Source organism: Nycticebus coucang, chromosome 9 (genome assembly GCF_027406575.1).
Source record: "Nycticebus coucang isolate mNycCou1 chromosome 9, mNycCou1.pri, whole genome shotgun sequence".
Classification (NCBI taxonomy): domain Eukaryota; kingdom Metazoa; phylum Chordata; class Mammalia; order Primates; family Lorisidae; genus Nycticebus; species Nycticebus coucang.
The window spans coordinates 115,645,960-115,665,164 of NC_069788.1; the positions used below are offsets into that span (position 1 = coordinate 115,645,960).

The following is a 19,205-nucleotide window of genomic DNA, read 5'->3' on the forward strand; positions in this document are numbered from 1 at the left end:
ATCAAGAGAAGAATGAAACATTCAATTGCATATTCATTCAAAGAAACCATACAGCAATGAAAAATAACCAACTATTGCTACACACAACAATATGGATGAACCTCACAAAAATTATGTTGAGCATAGAACCCAGACCCAATAGTACTTCCATTTACATAACTCCCCAAATCACATAAGACTACTGTATAGTTTTAGGAGTCACAACAAGTTGGGAGTTTCCTCTGGAGAGGAGGAGGAACCATGACTGGGGGTGCTGAGAGGAGCACCTGGGGTACTGGTAACATTTTTTGTTCTAGGTGATGACTAAATAAAATCTAGGTGATGATTAAGTAAAATGTATTTGCTTTGTGAAAATTCTTTGAATTTATACTTAGGACTTGTACATACTTCTGTATGGATGTTCTATCGCAATATTTTATTAAAGAAAAAAAGAAATGATCATTAAGTGACAAATTTTGGAAATAAAAGTTATAACATGGTTAATACTGGCACATAAGTTGCCAGTGAGAAAGCAGCACCAGATGCAGTGCTAATGGTAGGCAGGGTAGACAGGTCTGCTACTTGGGAAGTGCCTTAGGCCTCACTTCTGGAGAGGCGCCAACTTGTGCAGTTCTGGGGCATGATGGTAAATCACGAGTCATCACCAAGAAGCTGCACAGTCCTTTCCTAGTATTCAGCCCATCTGCCCATGGCATGCTGCTCACCCTCTAAAGAAAGAAGGACATTCTATGTGAAGAACTCACAGAATCAGCCAGAATACTTCGATTCTGCATTCGTTTTCTAGCACTGTTATAACAAAACACCAAACACAGTGGCTTAAATAACAGAAATTTACTTTCTCTCAGGTCTGGAGGCTGGAGGTCCAAGATCAAGGTGTTAGGACATTTGGTTTCTCCCTCCTTGGTTTGCAGATGGCCTCTGTCTTGCCACGTCCTCCCAAGGTAGTCCCTCTGTCTATCTGTGTCCTAATCACTTTTTTGTAAAAGTACACCAGTGACTCATATTAGGTTAGGGCACACCCTAATGACCTAGCTTCAGTGTGAATTCCTCTTTAAAGATCCTATCTCCAAATCCAGTCTCCGAGGTACTAAGGATTAGGGCTTCAGCATATGACTTTTCGTGGACACAATTCGGTTTATAAAAGATTCTGTCTATTTCTTACTAAGTGCTGTGACTGTTTGAATCCCCTAACATCTCTGGGCCTCACAACTTGAAAATGAGATCTGTGGCTCTTGCTCCCAATGGTAATGATAAATAGCCTGCTTGCTGGCTTTCCTGGGAAAATCTCATGGAGTTCTAGCCCATTAAGAAATAAACAAATAAACAATGGCAGAAGTGGGGAAGCAGGAGGCAGATTGTCACCAAATGTAATGTTTTCTAACCCTTTACGTATGTAGCAGAGAGGGAAAAAAATGTAATTGAGCAGAAGTTCTCAAGCTATAAAAACAAAAAAGAGAGGAAAAAATATGAGACTGATCAGAATTTAAAGGGGTATGAGACTTCACAGGCCAATATGAAGTTGGTTGTAGAACTTAGAATGGGAAAAAAGCAGGATTAAGGGGTAGAGAGAGGTAGAGAGGAAGAGAGAGAATTAACATATATTTGGGAATTGCTCTGTACTAGAAACTATTATCTCTCTGAATCCTTTCAGCAGTCCCACGAGGCAGGTATTATTATCATTATTATTATTTCCATTTTACTCATGTGGACACTGAGGCTCAGAATGCAGAGTTGCTGTTGCAGTTTTAGAGAACAAGTGACATTTATTGAAGAAATAGTAATGGATATAAATAAGTAAGACAAAGAAAATTCTGGAGCAAGCAAAATTAATCTGTCCTGACAGAATGCAGATCAATGGTGCTTGTAGGGAGAGGGAATGGGTACAAATGGGGCCTGAAAGAATTTTTAGAGGAGATGAAAATGTTCTGTATTGAGGTTGTTGCTCTACTTGTTTGTACTTTTATCAAAACTGATCAACCTGTACACATAAAATAGGTGAATTTTGTTGTATGTAAGTTATGCCTTGATAACGTTGATATAAAGAGAAAAAGAAAATCACCAGAAATCCTGTCACCAAGAAATAATAGCATTTTGGTGTTGCTATGCTGCCAGGGTTTGGTTCTTTTTTTCTGTCTCAATAACATATCATGAAAACCTCTATGGTTTGCTTTTTTTCCCCCCTCTCTCAATAATATACAATTTCATATATTTCCCTGTGAAAACAGAGTGCTACATCGGCATCTTTACAGTGGTAGAATACACCATTGTGTTAACTCAACATGATTTATTTCACCAATTCTCTCAAATTAAGACGTTTCCTAGTTTTAATTCTTACAAACACTACCATGAATATCCTTGTAACTAAATATTTGAGCATCTCCTTAATTATTGACATAGAATACATTTCTTCCAGTAAAATTTCTGGGTCACAGGCATTCACATTCTTTAAACAATTTGATATATCTTTCAAAATTGCCCTCCCTAAAAGCTATACCCATTATATGCTCACCATCAATTTCTTGGTCTTGACTGTAGACCAGTCAGCATTGTGACTTTCCATGGGAATAGGCAGGTAAATCTCACTAACTGACATATCCTAAATCTCACAGCTTTAGAAGTTATTGAAACCTTTCCAAGTCAGTGTTTCAGCCTTAATCTTGACTGGATTCAAGATTTGTAAGTGTTCAGAGATCTGAAAGCTCTCCTAACTGGGCCTCAAACTCAGGACAGAAACTGCTTTGTGACTTACTAAAGGAGATTGAGTTCAGGGACCAGAAAGGAACTCAGACCATCCCAGGCTCAGGGGTTCTCTAGTCCCTATACCTACTTATTAATCTCTTTGGGCCAAACCTTATTCTGGAGCATCTGGGCAGGAAAGCCAGGATCCGAAAAGTTACACACACTGTTGTCCTATCGGCACATCTCTGATTGGTTTTTCCCTCACCCTAATCCCTTGCTCTGCTACACAGTAAGCTTGGGAAGTTTAATTAACCTCCCTAAGGCTTAATTTCCTCAATAGAAAATTGGAATTTGTGACCGTACCTATCTCATAGAGCTTCATGTGAATGACATGAGATAATACAATTGGATTCCCTAGCATCACTGCTAGCGCCACGGAGATGCTGATCACTGGTAAGAATTGTTTATTGGTCTCCGGGTACTTGGTTTCAAGCAGCAGAGGCCTGAGAGAACAACCTTCCACCCTTAAATTCTGTCCCCTCTGCACTGGTGTCTCTAAAAGGCCAGCCACGGTGCTTGTTTTAGATCCGCCTCATGTCCCTGATAAAATAGGGACACGAAACCCCATTCTTCGGAGAGGCCTACCAACCTCTCATGCCTCCAGGACTGACAAATATAGCAGAAATTACAGGCATCTGATTTAAGGCTACGTGTGTACGTTTTGCTCGAGCCAAGCCCCAAGCCCCAAGCCCCGCTATGGCATCAAAGAACCATCTCTCCTCCAGTCTCCAGGCCCAGAGTAAGCAGCAATTTGGGAAGCAGCCCCCTCTTATTTTTAGCCTTAAAAACCCAAAAAACCAACATACCAGAGCTCACCCAAGCGTCTCTCACAAGCTGTTGTTTGATTTGGTTTGGGAAAATGACAGGCTGAGTTCTGCACCAGAAGAGAAGAAAAAGAGAGGGGAAAAAAGAGTTTTGTTTTCCCTCCACAGCCAACCTCCATCCCCCTCGACTCCTCCTCTAGGCCTGGGTGGACTCTGCCTGGGTAATCGTTCCCTACTATATTTAAAAACCACAGATGTGTTTGGTGGAGACTTAATTTCGGAATTGCAGGCAGCGTCTCCTGAGGATAAGGGGAAAGCCGGTGCCGCGCGCCCGCCTGCAGCCGGGAGCTCCCAACCCCGCCGAATCCAGGTCAGGACGCGCCGCGGTCTCCAAGTGCTGCCGGGCCGGAGGCGCCGGGCTCCAGGCTCCAGCGATTGGGTAGGGGCGTAGGGTGGGAGTTCCGTCTGAATTCGGTCCTGGGGACACTCTGAATGGCCGGCACGGGCTCGACTTCCTCGCTGCGGGTCGGGAAGCTTTCTGAAAGTCTCCCCTCGGCGCGCCAGGATAAATGTGCGCGGCTTGTCAATCGGTGCGGCTCTCTCTCCCAGCTGATAGGGTGACGTTCATTCTGGAGGCTTGGAGATTGGCTTTTTGATTTGGCTTCTTGCGGCAGCTTAATGGGCAAAGCTCTGGGCTCGCCCAGAAACCAGCCTCTCCGCGCTTCCCCTCCGCGCGCGGTGAGGCCCAGACATCCCCCGCGGTGACAGCGCGAAGGGGTGAGCCGGCAAGCTCTCGGCCCCGGGAAAGCCCAGGCGACGCGACCGCAAGCCCCAGCCCCGGTCCCTCGGAGCCACCAGGGAGCGCCGGGCTGCTCGCCTTCCTGCCCCTCCCGCAGGGATCCCCGCCCGCCCGCAGCCGGGACTCCCGGCCTCTCCCAGGCGTGGTCTCCAGCCCGCGCTCCAGGTTGGGGCTTTCCCTCTTAAATCGGCTGGGCAGGACCCCTCCCCGGGCCCCCTCGCCCTGGCCCCTGCCACCCTCGGGCGCAGACCTAGCGCTCCGGATGCGCTGCCCTGCATCTCCCTGACAGCCGCAAGCCCAAGAGCTTCGGCGGCCGGGCGGGTGGCGGCGGCGGCGGCGGACTGACATGCCCCGGACACGGCTGCGGCCGGCGGGCAGCCCGCGGGGGCGATGAGCCTCTGCCGCCGGTGAGGAGCCCGGCGGCGGGCGTAGCGCGCACCTTCCTCGCCTCCCTCAATTGCCCACTTGGCTCGGGAGGCCGAGAGGATACGGTGAGTAACGGGGCCGAGCCTCCTGCCCTTCCCCCTTAGCTGGCAGCCGAGACCAGGGAGGCAGAGGTTGAGGGGTCTCGGACTGTCCCCAAGAGGGTCCCCGGTTGTCAACGATGGTGTTAAGTTATTTCTCAAGATCATCCGTAGGAACCGCCTTCCTGTGGATTTAGTACCAGAAGGAGGTGGGGGAGGGTGCCCTGGAAAGTGTACATCTTGTATGCGGTGTTGTGGGGGTGGAGGGCAGGTCTGGCAGAGTGAGTGTCTACCGGAGGGTGCGGGGCGGGGCGCAGGAAGAGATGCCTGGCCATCTGTGTACAGTCGGGTCGTGGGTTTGCTGGGTCAGCAGCGGGTGCTCATCCGGGAGACTTCTGTGTTGAGTGCCGGATGCATGTGTGCATGTGTGAGCCGCCTGTGCCAGGGCGTGTTGTGTTCCGGTGAGTGTCGGCCGGGTTCGCGGGCTAGGAGGGGACGCGTTAGCAGCTTGGCGCGCGCCCGCGTGCACACACGCACGCACGCGCACGCCCGGATCTCGGGACTCCAACGCGGCGGGTCGGGAACTGCAGCCCCAGCTTCCCGGCCTAAGTGGCGGAGGGGGCGGGGGAGAAGAAGGGTTTCTCCAGTCCTGCGCTCTCCAGCTTTTGGGGCCCGGTGGAAAGAAGCAAAGTACATAGCTAACCTCCCCACCCCCGTCCCAACACACACACACACACACACACACACCACACACACGGCCACAGCCCTCATTCAGAGGCTAGCGCTGCTCCTGCAGGCCCGGGATGACCTGCCCCGAGGACTTGAGCCACTAGGGGATATGCTAAAAGCGATCTGCTCGGAGGAGAATCAGTTTTTCCTTTTTAATTCATTGCCTTTTATTTTTAACCGTGGGGAAGGGGGAGTTAAATAGAGCAAACGCCTTTAATGCAGTGCCATAAATTTACCGGCTTCTCTCTCTCTCCCCCCTCTCTCCCACTTCTTGGCGATTGAAAGCATACCCGTCAACGTTTGGTGGTTAGCTCTCCCCGGCAGAAGGACTGAAATTAGGTGCAATTTATCAGAAACGCAGGCTGTAGCTAGGAGCCGGACACGGAGCTCCTAGGTGGTGAAGAAATACCCGGGGGTCGGGGGTGGGGGTTGGGGTGGTTGGTGAGCGGGACCAGGTGGGGGAGGGATGTGGGTATGTGGTAGGAACGCATCCAGCCTACTGGTGGGGCACCAAAAGGGAAGCCTCCCGGCCTCTGGCGACCTGGTGACTTGCAACCGCGTGTAATTAATCTTCCACAGCTGTCGTGCCCCATCCACTTGAGCTGAGCTCTTGTTTACCTCGATTTTCAAATATAGCTGCTGCGCCATGCTCTTCCTGAAATAGGGGGATCAGTTCACTCTGTGTGGGTGCTTGGCTTCCCGCCTGCGTTTCTTTCTGTTGGCCTCGATGGTTGGATCCAAGTTTGAGAGAAACCTGCCCCTTCATGCCTTGCAGCTCTCCAAATGAGGCAGGCTGATGGTCAGAGCCTGGGATGACTAGATCTGTGGCCTGATCACAGCTCAGTTCCTCATTGCAATGTACACTTTCTGTCAACGGTCCCCTCATACAAGTCCATTCCAAAGCTTCCTTTTCCTTGAAATAAACTGTAGATATTGGGTTGAGAAGAAGCAGATGGAGCCTACAGAACTGAACTTGGTTGAAATGGTTCTTCTTTAACTTGATGGATAGGGGAATGCCATGCTTGTAGTTCCCTGTACTCAGAATGCTTTATGGTTCTTCCAACACCTGCAATGCTATTCATGCTTCAGCTCTCAGCTCATTAATTGCTTCCTCAAGGAAGCCTTCCACACCTTTCCTGACAAGGTTGGGTTCCCCTTTATTATACATCCATAATCCAAATCTATAATTTCAAAGCGATTTAGAAATGCACATTAAATTTATTTATGTGACTGAGCAATTCTGGGTGCACTTCTAGATAGTAAACTCCACAGAAGGAGGAAGGATCAACTGGTGTTTGTTTATTCACATTGTATCTCCATGGCCTATCTCTGTGCCCGGCATAGGTAGGCACGCAGTAAACATTGATCTAATTAATGGAATTGTAGAAACAAGTTCCAGCCTCCCCTTCTCTGTTCTTTTTCCTCTGATCTCTACACTGCCCTCCACAGTTTCTTGGTCAAAGAAGAGAGAATATGGTTATCAAATAGACCGTGTGAAAGCAATTTCTTTCCCCTCTGCTCCTCCATGGGCTGGGACCATGAAGTGATAGGTGTTCTCTTTCCCGGGTCCTGCTCTGTCACTGGGCAGGGTGGTTCCTTATACAACCTCTGGGCACAGTGATTGGTATCATTTAGAGGCAGTGATTGTGGGAATTGTTCTCCAGTCTGTGTAGTCCAATAGTTGCCTGAAACCTGGATTTAGGGAATGAGTCACAAATCTTGACATCTCTTTAAACAACCAAGGTGGGATAAGAAGAGAGGAATAACTTCCCTTTCACTCAAGCCTATTGCTTTGCCTAGAGGTCCAAATATTTGGTTGAAATATATTCAACTCTAAAAGCAAAAGCATTCATTTGTTCATTCGGTCACCCATTTAGTCAATAAATAGTCAACAACCACTTACTCTTCCAGGCATGTGCTAAGTACAGAGGAAAATGGAATAGAATGGTCCCTTTCCTCATAAACATACATTCCAGCAGGGATTATCAACCAGCGGACAAGCAATTACCATTTACCAAGTAAAGTGATTTCTGCCAGTGGAGGGTAAATCCCAGGAAGTATGTAGGAAGATCACCTCTCCATAGGGCCTTCATGAGAACTTGTAGGAACAGCTAAGCCCAGAAAGAAAGGAGAGGTAGGAGGTAGCTTTGGTGAGAGCGGAGAGGAGAGGGGAGTGGAGTGGGAGGGGTTTTAGGTGAGGGATCAGCTTGCCAAGTCCTAAATTGGATAAGAACTCTTCCAAAGGACTCACAAGTAAAATGAAGAGGAGATGAGTTTGGAGAAGCCACAGGACTCAAACCTGGAAGGGCTTGTACTCTATGCTAAGGATTTCCTCTGAGTTTCCAGTGTGTGTGTGTGTGGGGGGGGGTTGTTATGAAGGTTTTAACTGTGGATGTGAAGAGTCAGCTCAGCATTATAGATAGTTTGTCCAACATGGAATGTGGGGCAAGAGCAGGCAACAGACACAGCTGTTGCAGAAACCCATGCATATGGCTTCTGTTTTAGTGCACAAACAGGAGATGCCCCTTTCTAGGAAGAAGTCTCACTAATTTACTTCAGTGCGCTTGGTTTATGTTTGGTTGTTCATTTGTGTTTTGAATGGGCACTCTAAACCCAGGCCTGGGCAGGGCGCCTCAGGGGAAAGGAGAAAGGGCTCTGGAAGATATAAGATGTTTCCTGAGCTGCACAGCGAGGCAGACTCTCAAAGATTTGAGATGGAGAGATCTGTGAGGGATGGGAAAGGCCTCAAGAAAGGACCTGGAAGGGTAAGAAGGAGTTAGACCCAGGTGTAGATACACAGAGAGTATAGAGCAGACATCTAGATAGGAAGAATCATGTGTGTGTGGATGTGGACTTTTTAATAATATGCAGAGTGAGTAAAGGTTAATTCCAGAATCCAGAGTATTTGAATATGGTACATAGAATCACTTCTACTAAGAAAACAGCTCTATTCCTAAATACAATTTGGAATAGACCAAGCAGCATTTACTGACTTGGTATCTGGAATGATAAATAGAGCTTTCCTGGTTGTGTGTAGAAACACTGGGTTATGTGGGGACTTGATCCGGAAGTGGTACTGGAAACCGTAATCCCGCCTTGGCTTCTGCGTGGTAATTTCCAAATCACTTGAGTGGAGAGGACCTCAACGTCCTGAAAAATGAGGCCAAACAGTGTGAGCTTGGTCAACATTCTTCTTTTGCGCCTTAATGTCCCCACTGGGTTCCTTGTCCTTCCTTGTCACTTATCTCAGAGTAAAAAATCCTCTTCAGGAGCTCCCCCCCACACCTCCCCTGCCTTACTTTTGTAAACTCCTCCAACTCCTTCTCTTATCTGGAATCTCTTTCTCCAGCAGCACAGAATCCTCTCTCTCCACAGATCCCATCCCAAAAAGAGTATCATTTGTCTGATTCCTCCTCCCATCATTCCCTCTCCCTTCCTTGTATCAACAGTCAACAAAGTATTGGAATTTTAGAGTAATCCCTGACCTCTGTTTTCTCATTCATGCATTTAACCCTTTGCTCCTCACTTTTCTCCACTTCCATCCAACTTTTATCCACCAAAGACTTCTCATTCTCCAAAGTATAATGACTTACTCCAGATATCTCTATCTATCTATTGATCTCTCTGTCAATTTCCTTCTCTCCCTCCTTGATTTGCCTTCCTACCCCATCAGATAATATCGACCATGAGCTCCTTGAAACTTGGCTCTTTTGGCTTCTTTCACATTTTCCAGGTCTCCCTAATTCTCTCGGTGGCCCCTCTCCCACTTCTGCTCCAAGATTTTGCCCTCCCTTCCAATTTGTCCTTTCTCCATTATCTTCTGGCAATCTCTTTCAGTTGGCTGTGCTGTCACTCCATTGTGGGTAATTCCTAGAGTCTGTGACTTTGCCTCTCTAAGCAGTGTCTTGCTTCTAGCCACTTGTGCAATATCTCCCAAAGGATGAGGATGGGTTAATTCCTCACATTGAATTTTTACTAACTTGGCATCATTTTTGTCCTTATGAACTGTTCCTCCTGACTTCTCACTTTCTTTGGAAGGTCCCAACCTACTTCCAGTCACCCAGCTAAAAAACCCCAAGTTTATCTTGGACTCCTCTCCCTTGTCCTTCAGCTATTGCCTGGTGTCTTTTAAACCCATCCCCCTCTTCTCCATCCCTACTACTTCTACTTATATGCAGATGTTATAACTTCTTGCATAATAATGATATTTGTGTGTTTACCACCTATCAGCTACTCTGTTGCAAAGTATTTTACATTGTTTCCCCCACCCCCACCCCCGTTTAATCCTTACTATAGCTGTACGAAGTAGTTACCATTATTATTATACCATAAAACATAGTTTTCTGACAGAAAACTTTTGCATTTCTGACAGAAAACCTTTGCATTTCCAAATGAGCCATTTACACTTGGAAATGCAAGGGTTTTCTTTGTTTGTTTGTTTTTGTTTTTCGCTTGTGGCTTACTGTCTCTCCTGGACCAAGTGCTTTTTCTCTCTCCCACTCTATGTTATATGATGCCTATAACCCAGTGGGTGTTCAATGAAAAATGAAGGAGTGAATAATGACTGAGGCAGGTGAAACAAGGTCAAGAAAGGGGATCTATATTATTTATCATAAAAGAAGATGATATTAATGGTATTATGGCAATATGGTATTAATAGAAGAAGCACTGACTTGGTGGTGAGAAGGTTGTATCCCAGTTCTCATCACTTCTGACCATCACGGGTAAGCCCCACCTCTGCTGTCTGGGCCTTGGACTCCTTATCCATCAAAAGAGTTTAAGCTGAATGTATTGGCTTTTAAGCTCCTCCCTGATGTGGTAATTGAATGTTCTGTGCATCTTGTTTCATAGCATATAGATTGCCTCCCACTGAGGAGAATACTTTTGGTGCTGACAGTCAATAGCTTTCATTTTAGAACTGTCCAGCTGTAACTTAAAGCCCCTAGTGTGTCTGCTCTCTTGTTGGGTCTCTAGAGGTCAGCTTGGCCAGTCCACTCAGCTATCTGCAAGGCCTCGAAGGTGCTCTATGCTGGGTGCCCTGATGGCCCTGGGTTGGCACTGTCCAGTGTGCATTTACCTGTCAGCCCCATTGCTGTACTGCATGGCACTTACAAAACAACTATTAGTGTTTTAGACCCCCAGATATTCCAGCCATCCTATCTCAACTCCTATGTTTCTGCCTTTCCTGCAGCCCCTAGAAGGATAATGTATTTAGGGCTGTGTAGACTCTGTTGAGAGTTGGTGGAACCACTCTGCTTGGTGGTTTTCTAGACACTCTGCCTACCCATGACCATATCAGCAAACTCCCTCCCCAGTGAGACAGGAAGAATCATCTTGAGGCTGTGTATGTTAGTTCCTCAGAAGAAACTAAGGGAGGAATCAACTTCAAGGACAATCACTAGGGAAGTGGGGAGAGAGTGCAGCTGCAAAGACAATAGCTAGATCTACTGGGAGTCAGAGGAGTCTGCTCCTCTTACAGCAGGAGGGCCAGTGCATGCCTAGAGTTGACTGAGCAAGATAACTCTCCAGCCTTGTCTCAGAGGGACAAGTTTGACTGCTTGCCAGATTTTATTTGTTCATTACTCAGGCAATGATATGATTTGATTCTGTATTTCAACATTTAAAAAATTAAGATAAATTAAATGACATTAAAATAAATCAGACTTCTGGAGAATGCTCTGAGGAAAATGTATATAAAAGAGGCCGATCACCAGCATTCCTTGATGGCTTGGCAACAGAGCAGAGGGATGTCAACCTTCTACTATGCATAACCTCAAAGGATAGAGTTTCAGAGTTTCTCACTAGGGAATAAGGCAGGGCAGGAATAATGTCCATTGCAGGCTTCTCTGGGCTTCTCATCCCTCTGACCCCAGGTCTGATTTTTTTTCAGTTGCAGGGAAAGTTTTCTCTTGGTCCTTTTCAACAAGACACACTTCTTCAGGTCTGGTATAAAGAGACCTTTGACAGAGCACCAGGGTTTGATTCTGGCTTCATTACTTATTGGCATAGAAACTCAGCAATTAACTGAGTCCCAGTGTCTTCATAGGTAGGATCGCTCTTGCAAGAAAGATTATAAGACCATGTCAATCGGAAGGTCTTTGTGAACTCTTGGCACATAGTATCGCTTAATACTTGCTGAATGAGTGATGTAATACAAATGTTGGGTATCATTATGCCATACTCTGGAGGTAAAGTGAGGTGCCAGTGACAGAGCCAGGGTGTGGAGAAGGGGCTGTGTTTGGAAATAAGACTCACAACTTCTGTCCAAACACTATGTGGTGGTTCTGAATGACCTGCTCACTGAGGTCATTGGCTTTAACCATTTCCGTCTCTACCCCAAGTCTTGCCAGGAAGTCTGAAGTCTCTGTGCATCTTTCCAAAATCACTTAGAAATCATTTACATTTAAAAAGGACAGTTCTGGCTGTTTTGTGGAGAGTAGACTGCCAGGGGTGGGGCAAGGCTGGCAGCTCTGCAGTACTCCAGGTGAGAGATGTGCTGTGGTGCCTCCAGAGTGGAGTGTGACACATATTTGGTGTTCAATAAATATGAGAAGACATCCAGGCAGAAGTGATTTTCAAAGAACCTCAACTGTGATGGGCGCATAGTAAGTGCTCTACAAATACTTTTGTTCATGACTCACACTTCCTGGTGGCCACTCTGAACTTTGAGTTAACCTCAATATTTTGAATCTTTTGATTTTTACTCTTCTAGCTAGCACTATTTCTCAGGAGCAATAAGTTCCATGAGTTCATTTTCTTCTGAGGAAACAGCATTGTCATTTGGAACAGACCTGAGCATCCAATTCCACCACCTCTCTGATGCTCTTAGGTGGTGTTCAAAAGTCCCAGAGTCCTTTGTGCACATTTAGCTGCTCATCTTGTGCACTTTTCTGTGTACTCTTTCAGAGCGGGAACCAGACCTACTTCATCAGCACGTCTCTAGAGCTTATCATAGTCCGGACTATTGAACCCACAAAGGACTCTTCCCCTTGACTAGACTGAGGAACACTCTCAGGCCTTGCTTGAATTCCAGGCACTTCCAGCTTTCCTCCTGGAGAGCCCAGAACTTTCACTGGCCTCATTTGTCCCACTGTTACAGGGAGTGGTGAAGCTAAGCAGGTGTCTACATTGAATAATTTTATATTGATTCCTGCAGCTTCCCTTTCTTTGGGCCTGGATATCTCTGAATCGAGAGAAGCTCTTCAGGGCTTGTGGAATGAACAGGTGCCCAATGTGGTTTGGTCCCTGCCATTCCTCTTTATTCTTGTTTCATTATCATCTGTTTTCGTTGGTTTCACATTTATATTCTCCTTTTGGTAGCTCTGAAATCTATGCGTTGTCCAGCAGTGCTGCTCCCACAGCCTAGGTTCAGGTCCCCACCATCTCTCCCCCAGATGCTGGGAGAGTCTGGACTGGTCTTTCTCCCTCTAGTTGTGCCCGGCTTTTGCTCACCTATCTAGTTCCCACATGGTCATCACTCTAGATTGCCTATCCCAAAGGAAAACATTGATCTTGTCCTTCCTCCGATTAAAAACTTTCCAGTGGTTTGTTCCTTATTGCCTCCTGGATCATGCCCACATTCCCTGACCAGGCACACACGCCTTTTACCAGCAATTCCTCGCTTAACTCTGCAGCTTCTCTCAAGTGCTGCCTTTCAGCCACACTGCTCACCCTTCTGGAAACAGACGCTGCTCATTCAGGCTCCCATGCCCTTCAGCATGGGCATCCCATTGTCTTTGTTTGAAATGTGCTGGCTTCTGCCCGGTTAACTCCTGTTCATTTTCAAAACCTAGATTTAATGTTATCTGGTTCTCGGAGCTGGCCCCAGTGATCCCAGGCACCGTTAACACCTCCCCTCCTTGGGAGTTGTTGGCACATCTCACACGCTTCCAAATCTAGTACTTGTTTTGTTGTAATTATTTGATTTTCTGTCACTGTTCTCCAGTGAAGTGTGTGCTCCTCTAGAGGGATTATATTTTGTTCGTATTACTCAAATTTGAAAAACCTTGCTCACAGCATCCCTGACAGATGGTTCTCCAACCTCCATTTGAACACTGCCAAGCATGGGAGAAATCACTGGATATTATCCCTTCTGTTTTTGCACATTCATTCAGTGTATCTATTCATTCAAGAAATACATACTGAGTGTCTACTATACGCCAGGCACTGATTTAGGCACTGGGAATACAGAAATACTGGACAAAAATTCCTACCTTCTCAAAACTTATACTTTAATTTTTTGAGTGCATGAGGAGAAAATGAGTTGGAAACAAAGCAATGTAAACTTCTCACCATGCATAATTCAGAGAAAGCCAGCCTGCGACACGTAGGCAGGTTTCATACAAATGCCTGCACACATGAATGAATAAATGAGTGAACAAACGAAGATGGCAGGAGAAGTGTGCAGAAGTTGGTGTGAGTCATTATCACTGAAGTGAGAAATAATTAGAAACATGTCTTGCTGAAAATGGACAAGTAGCATCATTTTCCTACGAAGATAAGGAAACTTTGGATTTTTTTGTTTGTTTTTGAGACAGAGTTTCACCACGTCACCCTTGGTAGAGTGCCATGGTGTCACAAGTTACAGCAACCTCAAACTCCTGAGCTTAAGTGATTCCTCCTGCCTCAACCTCCAAGTAGCTGGGACCACAGGTGCCTGCACAATGCCAAGCTATTTTTGTTGTTGTTGTAGTTGTTGTTGTTGTTTGGCAGGCCCCAGGCCAGGTTTGAACCCGCTAGCTCCCGTGTATGTGGCCGGCGCCCTCACTGCTGAGCTACAGGTGCCAAGCCAAAACTTTGGATTTTTTTCTATTTCTTTAGTTAAAGTGTAAACCCAGCAGACACTAAGGTTAGGGAGCAGCAAAGAGAAAAATCTGCTTGTGTGGGTGAGGAATTGATGCTGACTATCCTTGGGAAGGTACAAAAGCAAGTGAGAATCTAGGAGTGTGAAATATTTGTCCAGGGCATAGACAAATCATTTGTCCAGTGATCCCTGTCCAAAGAAAGTGTTTAATGGTTGGAATCCCTGAGATGCAGAAGTCATAGTCAGGCTGTGATCCTTGTCTTCTCTCCCAGGATTCTCAGTCTTGGCTGCTCCTTAAAAATAAACAAGAAACTTTTCAAAGGCATAAATACCTAGGCTCCACTCCCAGAGAGTCCAAAATTTAGGTGTGAAGTAGGATCCAGATGTCTGTACTTTTTAGAAGGCCCTAGTTACTCAGACACATAGCCATCTCTAGAACATGGTCCTGTTGCATCACTGTCTGCAGCTGAGGGATGACTTAATGCCGATGGAGATCCAGCAAGGGGACAAGCAGAACTTACATTAAGCTGAGCAAAGCCCCCTCTCTTCCTAGCTCCCTGGCATGCTCTCAGTGTCTGTAATTCCCCACATCCATCAAGGATAGAGAGTGCAGAGTCCTCTGGCTTCTACAACTCTGGTAAACTTCAGGCATCTTTTGAAATAGAACAGCAGAGAAGATATCACAGGTCAGGTTCCACCCTTTTGGCCTATCAGGAGAGTTTCACTGAGTGTGACAAAAACAAAACAAATGAAAAAACTTCATTATGTTGAATTGAAATCCCTCGTGACGCTTCTGGAAGAGAATGGACAGTGGACGTATAAGCAGACAGGCCCAGTACAGTGTGCCAGGAGCTTTGGTGGTGATCAATGTGTTAGAGGAGCCCAAGGGAGTAAATGACTCATTTTGAAGGTAATAGAGGAAAGCATTGGTAGGGAAGGCTTCTCAGAAGAGGTCAAGCTTTCTTGAGCCCAGGGTTCTTGACCTAAGGGACCCAGATTCTTTGTCTGATCTTCCACTGCCCCTTTCATCCCCTGAGCTTAGAAGCAGACTTTGGCATTTGACATACCACATTGCATAGCTGGGTATACTGCTTGTTAAGCTAGTGGACCCTGGGTGGATTATCAACCTGTGAGACTCAGTCTTTTCATTTCTAAAAAAAGTCGAGACTACCTTGGCTGGGTATGCTGGCTCATGTTTGTTATCCTAGCATTTGGGGAGCTGAGACAGGAGGATCCCTTGAGCTCAGGAGTTTGAGAGCAGCCTAAGAAAGAATGAGACCCTGTCTCTACTAAAAAAAAAAAAAAAAAGATAAATTAGCCAGGCATTATGGTGGGCACTTATAGTCCCAGCTACCCAGGGGCTGAGGCAGGAGGATTGCTTGAACCCAGGAATTTGAGGTTACCGTGAGTTAAGCTGACACCATGGTCCTCTATCCTGGAGCAACAGAGTAAAACTCTGTCACAAAAAAAATAAAGAAAAAAAAAGAATACCTGTTTCATTGTGGTGTTATGAAGTATTAAATAGCAGATGTAACAGTGCCAGTTCAGGGCTGGCCATAGAGTAGGTAACTCGAGGAAAAGATATGCTCAGTGTTGCCATTTTTTGTAAGTCTTTGGTTCCTATAAAGCACAAGGAAACTGAGGACTACCCTGTCTAGGAAGTTTCCTTTTGGGTGGTGGTGCCTGGGAGAATGTTAGTACGGTTCTATGAAGTTATCATATGGTTCATGTTATCGTTAAGGGTCTGAGGGGTTAGAGGAAGATAAAATATGACAATTGCATGAGACCAGAAAGCAAGCCCAGTGTCACAGCATCTCTTGTACTACTGCAAGGCTCTCTACATTATAAAGCCCTGCTGCATTGCAGCCACTGCCCACGTGGTTTGAGACAGCTAGAGAGCCACCAATCTGAGGGCTTAGAGCAACACAAAAGAAAGATATTACTTCCCAGGACATACTTGTAATCAATTATTCCCATAATTACTTGTTTGGCTCAGTCCCTTATCAGAAGATAAACTCTGCAAGTTTGGCTGTACCCCCAATCACTAGCAGAGTTTTTGGCCCCAAATGGGCAAAGATTCATTTTTTAAAACATGGATTTGATCCAAGAAGCTTTTGGCAAATTTAGAATGTGGGCTCTCCTTGAGTTTCCCAGCTCTCTCGTCCTACTACCTACCCTCCCTTAGCTTACTCTCTTATCCTCTGAGGCCTCCTTGGAAGTCTAAATTCCATGCCCGGCTCTCACACTGCGCTGGGCCAACTTGACTTAAATGTGTCCCTTTGCTTCTTTCTTTTCCTATGATCAAAGTGTCTTTGGCTCAAAGGAACCATAGAGATCATCCAAACCAACCTGAAGTTTATGAATAAGGAAGCTGATGCCCCTGAGAGGGTCTCTGACTTTCTAAGGTCTCACAGCTCACTGAGGTGCAGCTGGGAAGGAAGTTCTTGCCCCTGATTTCAAATCTGGGGTCCATCATTGTTCCACTCTGTCTTGGAGTGTGTAGAGCCTCTGAGCTTGTGGGGAGGCCTCCTCATCTAGAAACACTTAGCCTGATCTACTTGGGCATTTGATAAAAGGGGTTCCCAAACCCAGTGTACAAGTATAGTCTTAATACCACGTGCCCTGGAGCAGACTGCCCAACCTCAAACACTTACCTTTCTACTTAATAACCATGATTTGGAGCAAATTACTTGACCTCTGTGAGTTCTAATTGGCCACCTATAATGATGATAATCTTCACTGTGAAGATTCAAAAAGATAATAATGCAAGAACAACACTTAGCATCCTTATGTTTTCCTCCTTGGGTCTAAGTTCCAGTTGTAGCCATTAAACTCCCCAAGGAGCAGAGGTCACATCTTTCCTATTCTTGAGATAGCAGGCAGCTTAGTTCCTGTGTCTCTCAGGGAGTGTTTCTGTGGAGAGGACTCGGAAATGATTCTTACTCCCTGTAGGCAGAGGAAGTGCAGGAGAGGATGCAGTGTGCTTGGGCTCCGGTAACACGTCAGAGGCAGTGCAGCCTGGCTGCACTTAAAACTTTAATGTAAATTGGCTGTGATGCCTGTGCAGGGGCCCAGATTTAGAAGCAGAGCAGGACGATTCTACCCAGGCTGGTGACAGGCCTGAAGCAGTGTTCCCATTGGAGAAAGTGGAAGGCGTAGCAGGAGGGAGAATTTGCTCAGTCTGGCCTGGTGGCACTGTTTTATTAATGATCTGGAAGAGCAGAGGAACAATGACTTTAATTAAATTTGTCAGTGATATTAAAAGATGTCAGGAGCCACTGCAGAGGACACAGACACCTTGCAGATGGCCCCGGGGGCTTTAGGAGAATAGTCCAGGAAAAGAGATGAGAAGCTGTGGGCTGAGCCAGGACATCAGTTTGGCTGAGGGAAAGGAATGTGACATGGGAGCAGAGGGTCACTGTTGGCAGAATCTATCCTGGGCCCAACCTCCTTATCTACATCTGTTTCTGTTTGCAGTAGAGTTCTCTCTTCCTGCTCCAGTCTTATATAAAGTAAGGGAATAGCAGGGCCAGAACTCACACATGGACAACATAAACTATAGTTTTAACAACTCCATTTTTACCAAGATGTCCCACTTTGCTGTGGCATCCATCCCCCTCCAATAATTTTCTGGCCTGATGTGGTCTTAGGGGCAATGTGACTGACCCACACTCTCTCAAAAGAGAGACTAGCCGTCTCTCTTCCAGCCATCCTAAACCCTTTAGTGAAATTGGTTTTTCTTAAATATAAATTGCACCATGTCATTTTACTGTTTAAAATCCTATCATTGGTTTTTCATTGCCCCTAGGATAAAATCCTGTCTTCTCAGCCTGGTATATAAGACTGGCCACGAATCTAGTCTTCCTACTGTCCACCTTCAAGTCCTGACCCTCCTGCCTCACACTGCATTCCTGGGTTGGCCTTTTCATGTCTCTATGTCTTTGTTTTTGGCTTGTTCTCTTTGACTCAAATGCCCTTCCCACTTTCCTTTTTTTTCTTCTCTTCTCTCTCTTCCTCCTCCCTTCCTCCCTCCCTCTCTGACTCTCCTTTCTTTCTTGACTAAAGCTCATTCGTGCTTGAAGGTTCATTTCAGGGATCACCTCTTTCAGAATACCTCCCTGAACCCCCAAGCTGGCTCAGAGCCCGTATGTTCCCACTGCATGCTTCTCTCACCTCCACTTTTTATAGTAAACATGTCTATTTGTGTATCTTTCCACCCCTGCTAGATTGTACTTTTCAGAGCGAACACTGTCTGATTTTTTCATTTTACCTAGTGGCATCTAATATGAGGCCTGGCAAATTGCAGACAAAATGTTTGTCAAACTGAACTGTTGAGAAGGAGAATATTTTAGGAAGGAGACTTCAGCAGGAAGCCAGGGCACCCCCAGTTAGCCTGGGGACTGGACAACTCTACCCAATGGCTAGTCTCTCTTTTGAGTGAGTGTGGGTCAGTCACATTGCCCCTAAGACCACATCAGGCCAGAAAATTATTGGAGGGGCATGGATGCCACAGCAAAGTGGGACATCTTGGTAAAAATGGAGTTGTTAAAACTATAGTTTATGTTGTCCATGTGTGAGTTCTGGCCCTGCTATTCCCTTACTTTATACTTTGAATAAATGACTTAACTAAGTTTCCAAAAATGTAGAATAGGGATGAAAATATTACTAATATCATAGGGTTTTGTGAAAATTAAATCAGAAAGTACTTAGTATTATGCATACCATAAACTCTTATAAATACTTTACCATTATTTATTAATTATAAATTAGTAATTTATAATTAATCTGTATTATTGATATCTTTATTATGTGAAGTGGTCCTGAGGGTCTCACATTGAATCATATCTCTGCGTATACCTCAGGGTTAATTAAGAGCCTTCTGGAATCACAGAAGATCATTTGAGTCT

General features: G+C 45.7%; 1 protein-coding gene across 9 annotated transcripts in view; it reads left to right on the forward strand.

Annotated features, from left to right (window-relative positions):
* Nucleotides 1-3,785: 3,785 nt before the first annotated feature.
* Nucleotides 3,786-19,205, forward strand: part of SLC8A3 (solute carrier family 8 member A3) — a 143,996-nt gene continuing 128,576 nt past the window's right edge. For 4 of the 9 annotated variants that reach the window (XM_053602434.1, XM_053602437.1, XM_053602438.1 and 1 more), the window contains exon 1: nucleotides 4,661-4,793. The gene's annotated coding sequence lies outside the window, so the exon portion shown is untranslated. Of the gene's footprint in view, nucleotides 3,874-4,643; nucleotides 4,794-19,205 lie in introns of those variants that run through there. The other 5 variants (XM_053602436.1, XM_053602439.1, XM_053602442.1 and 2 more) reach the window with 3 other exon arrangements.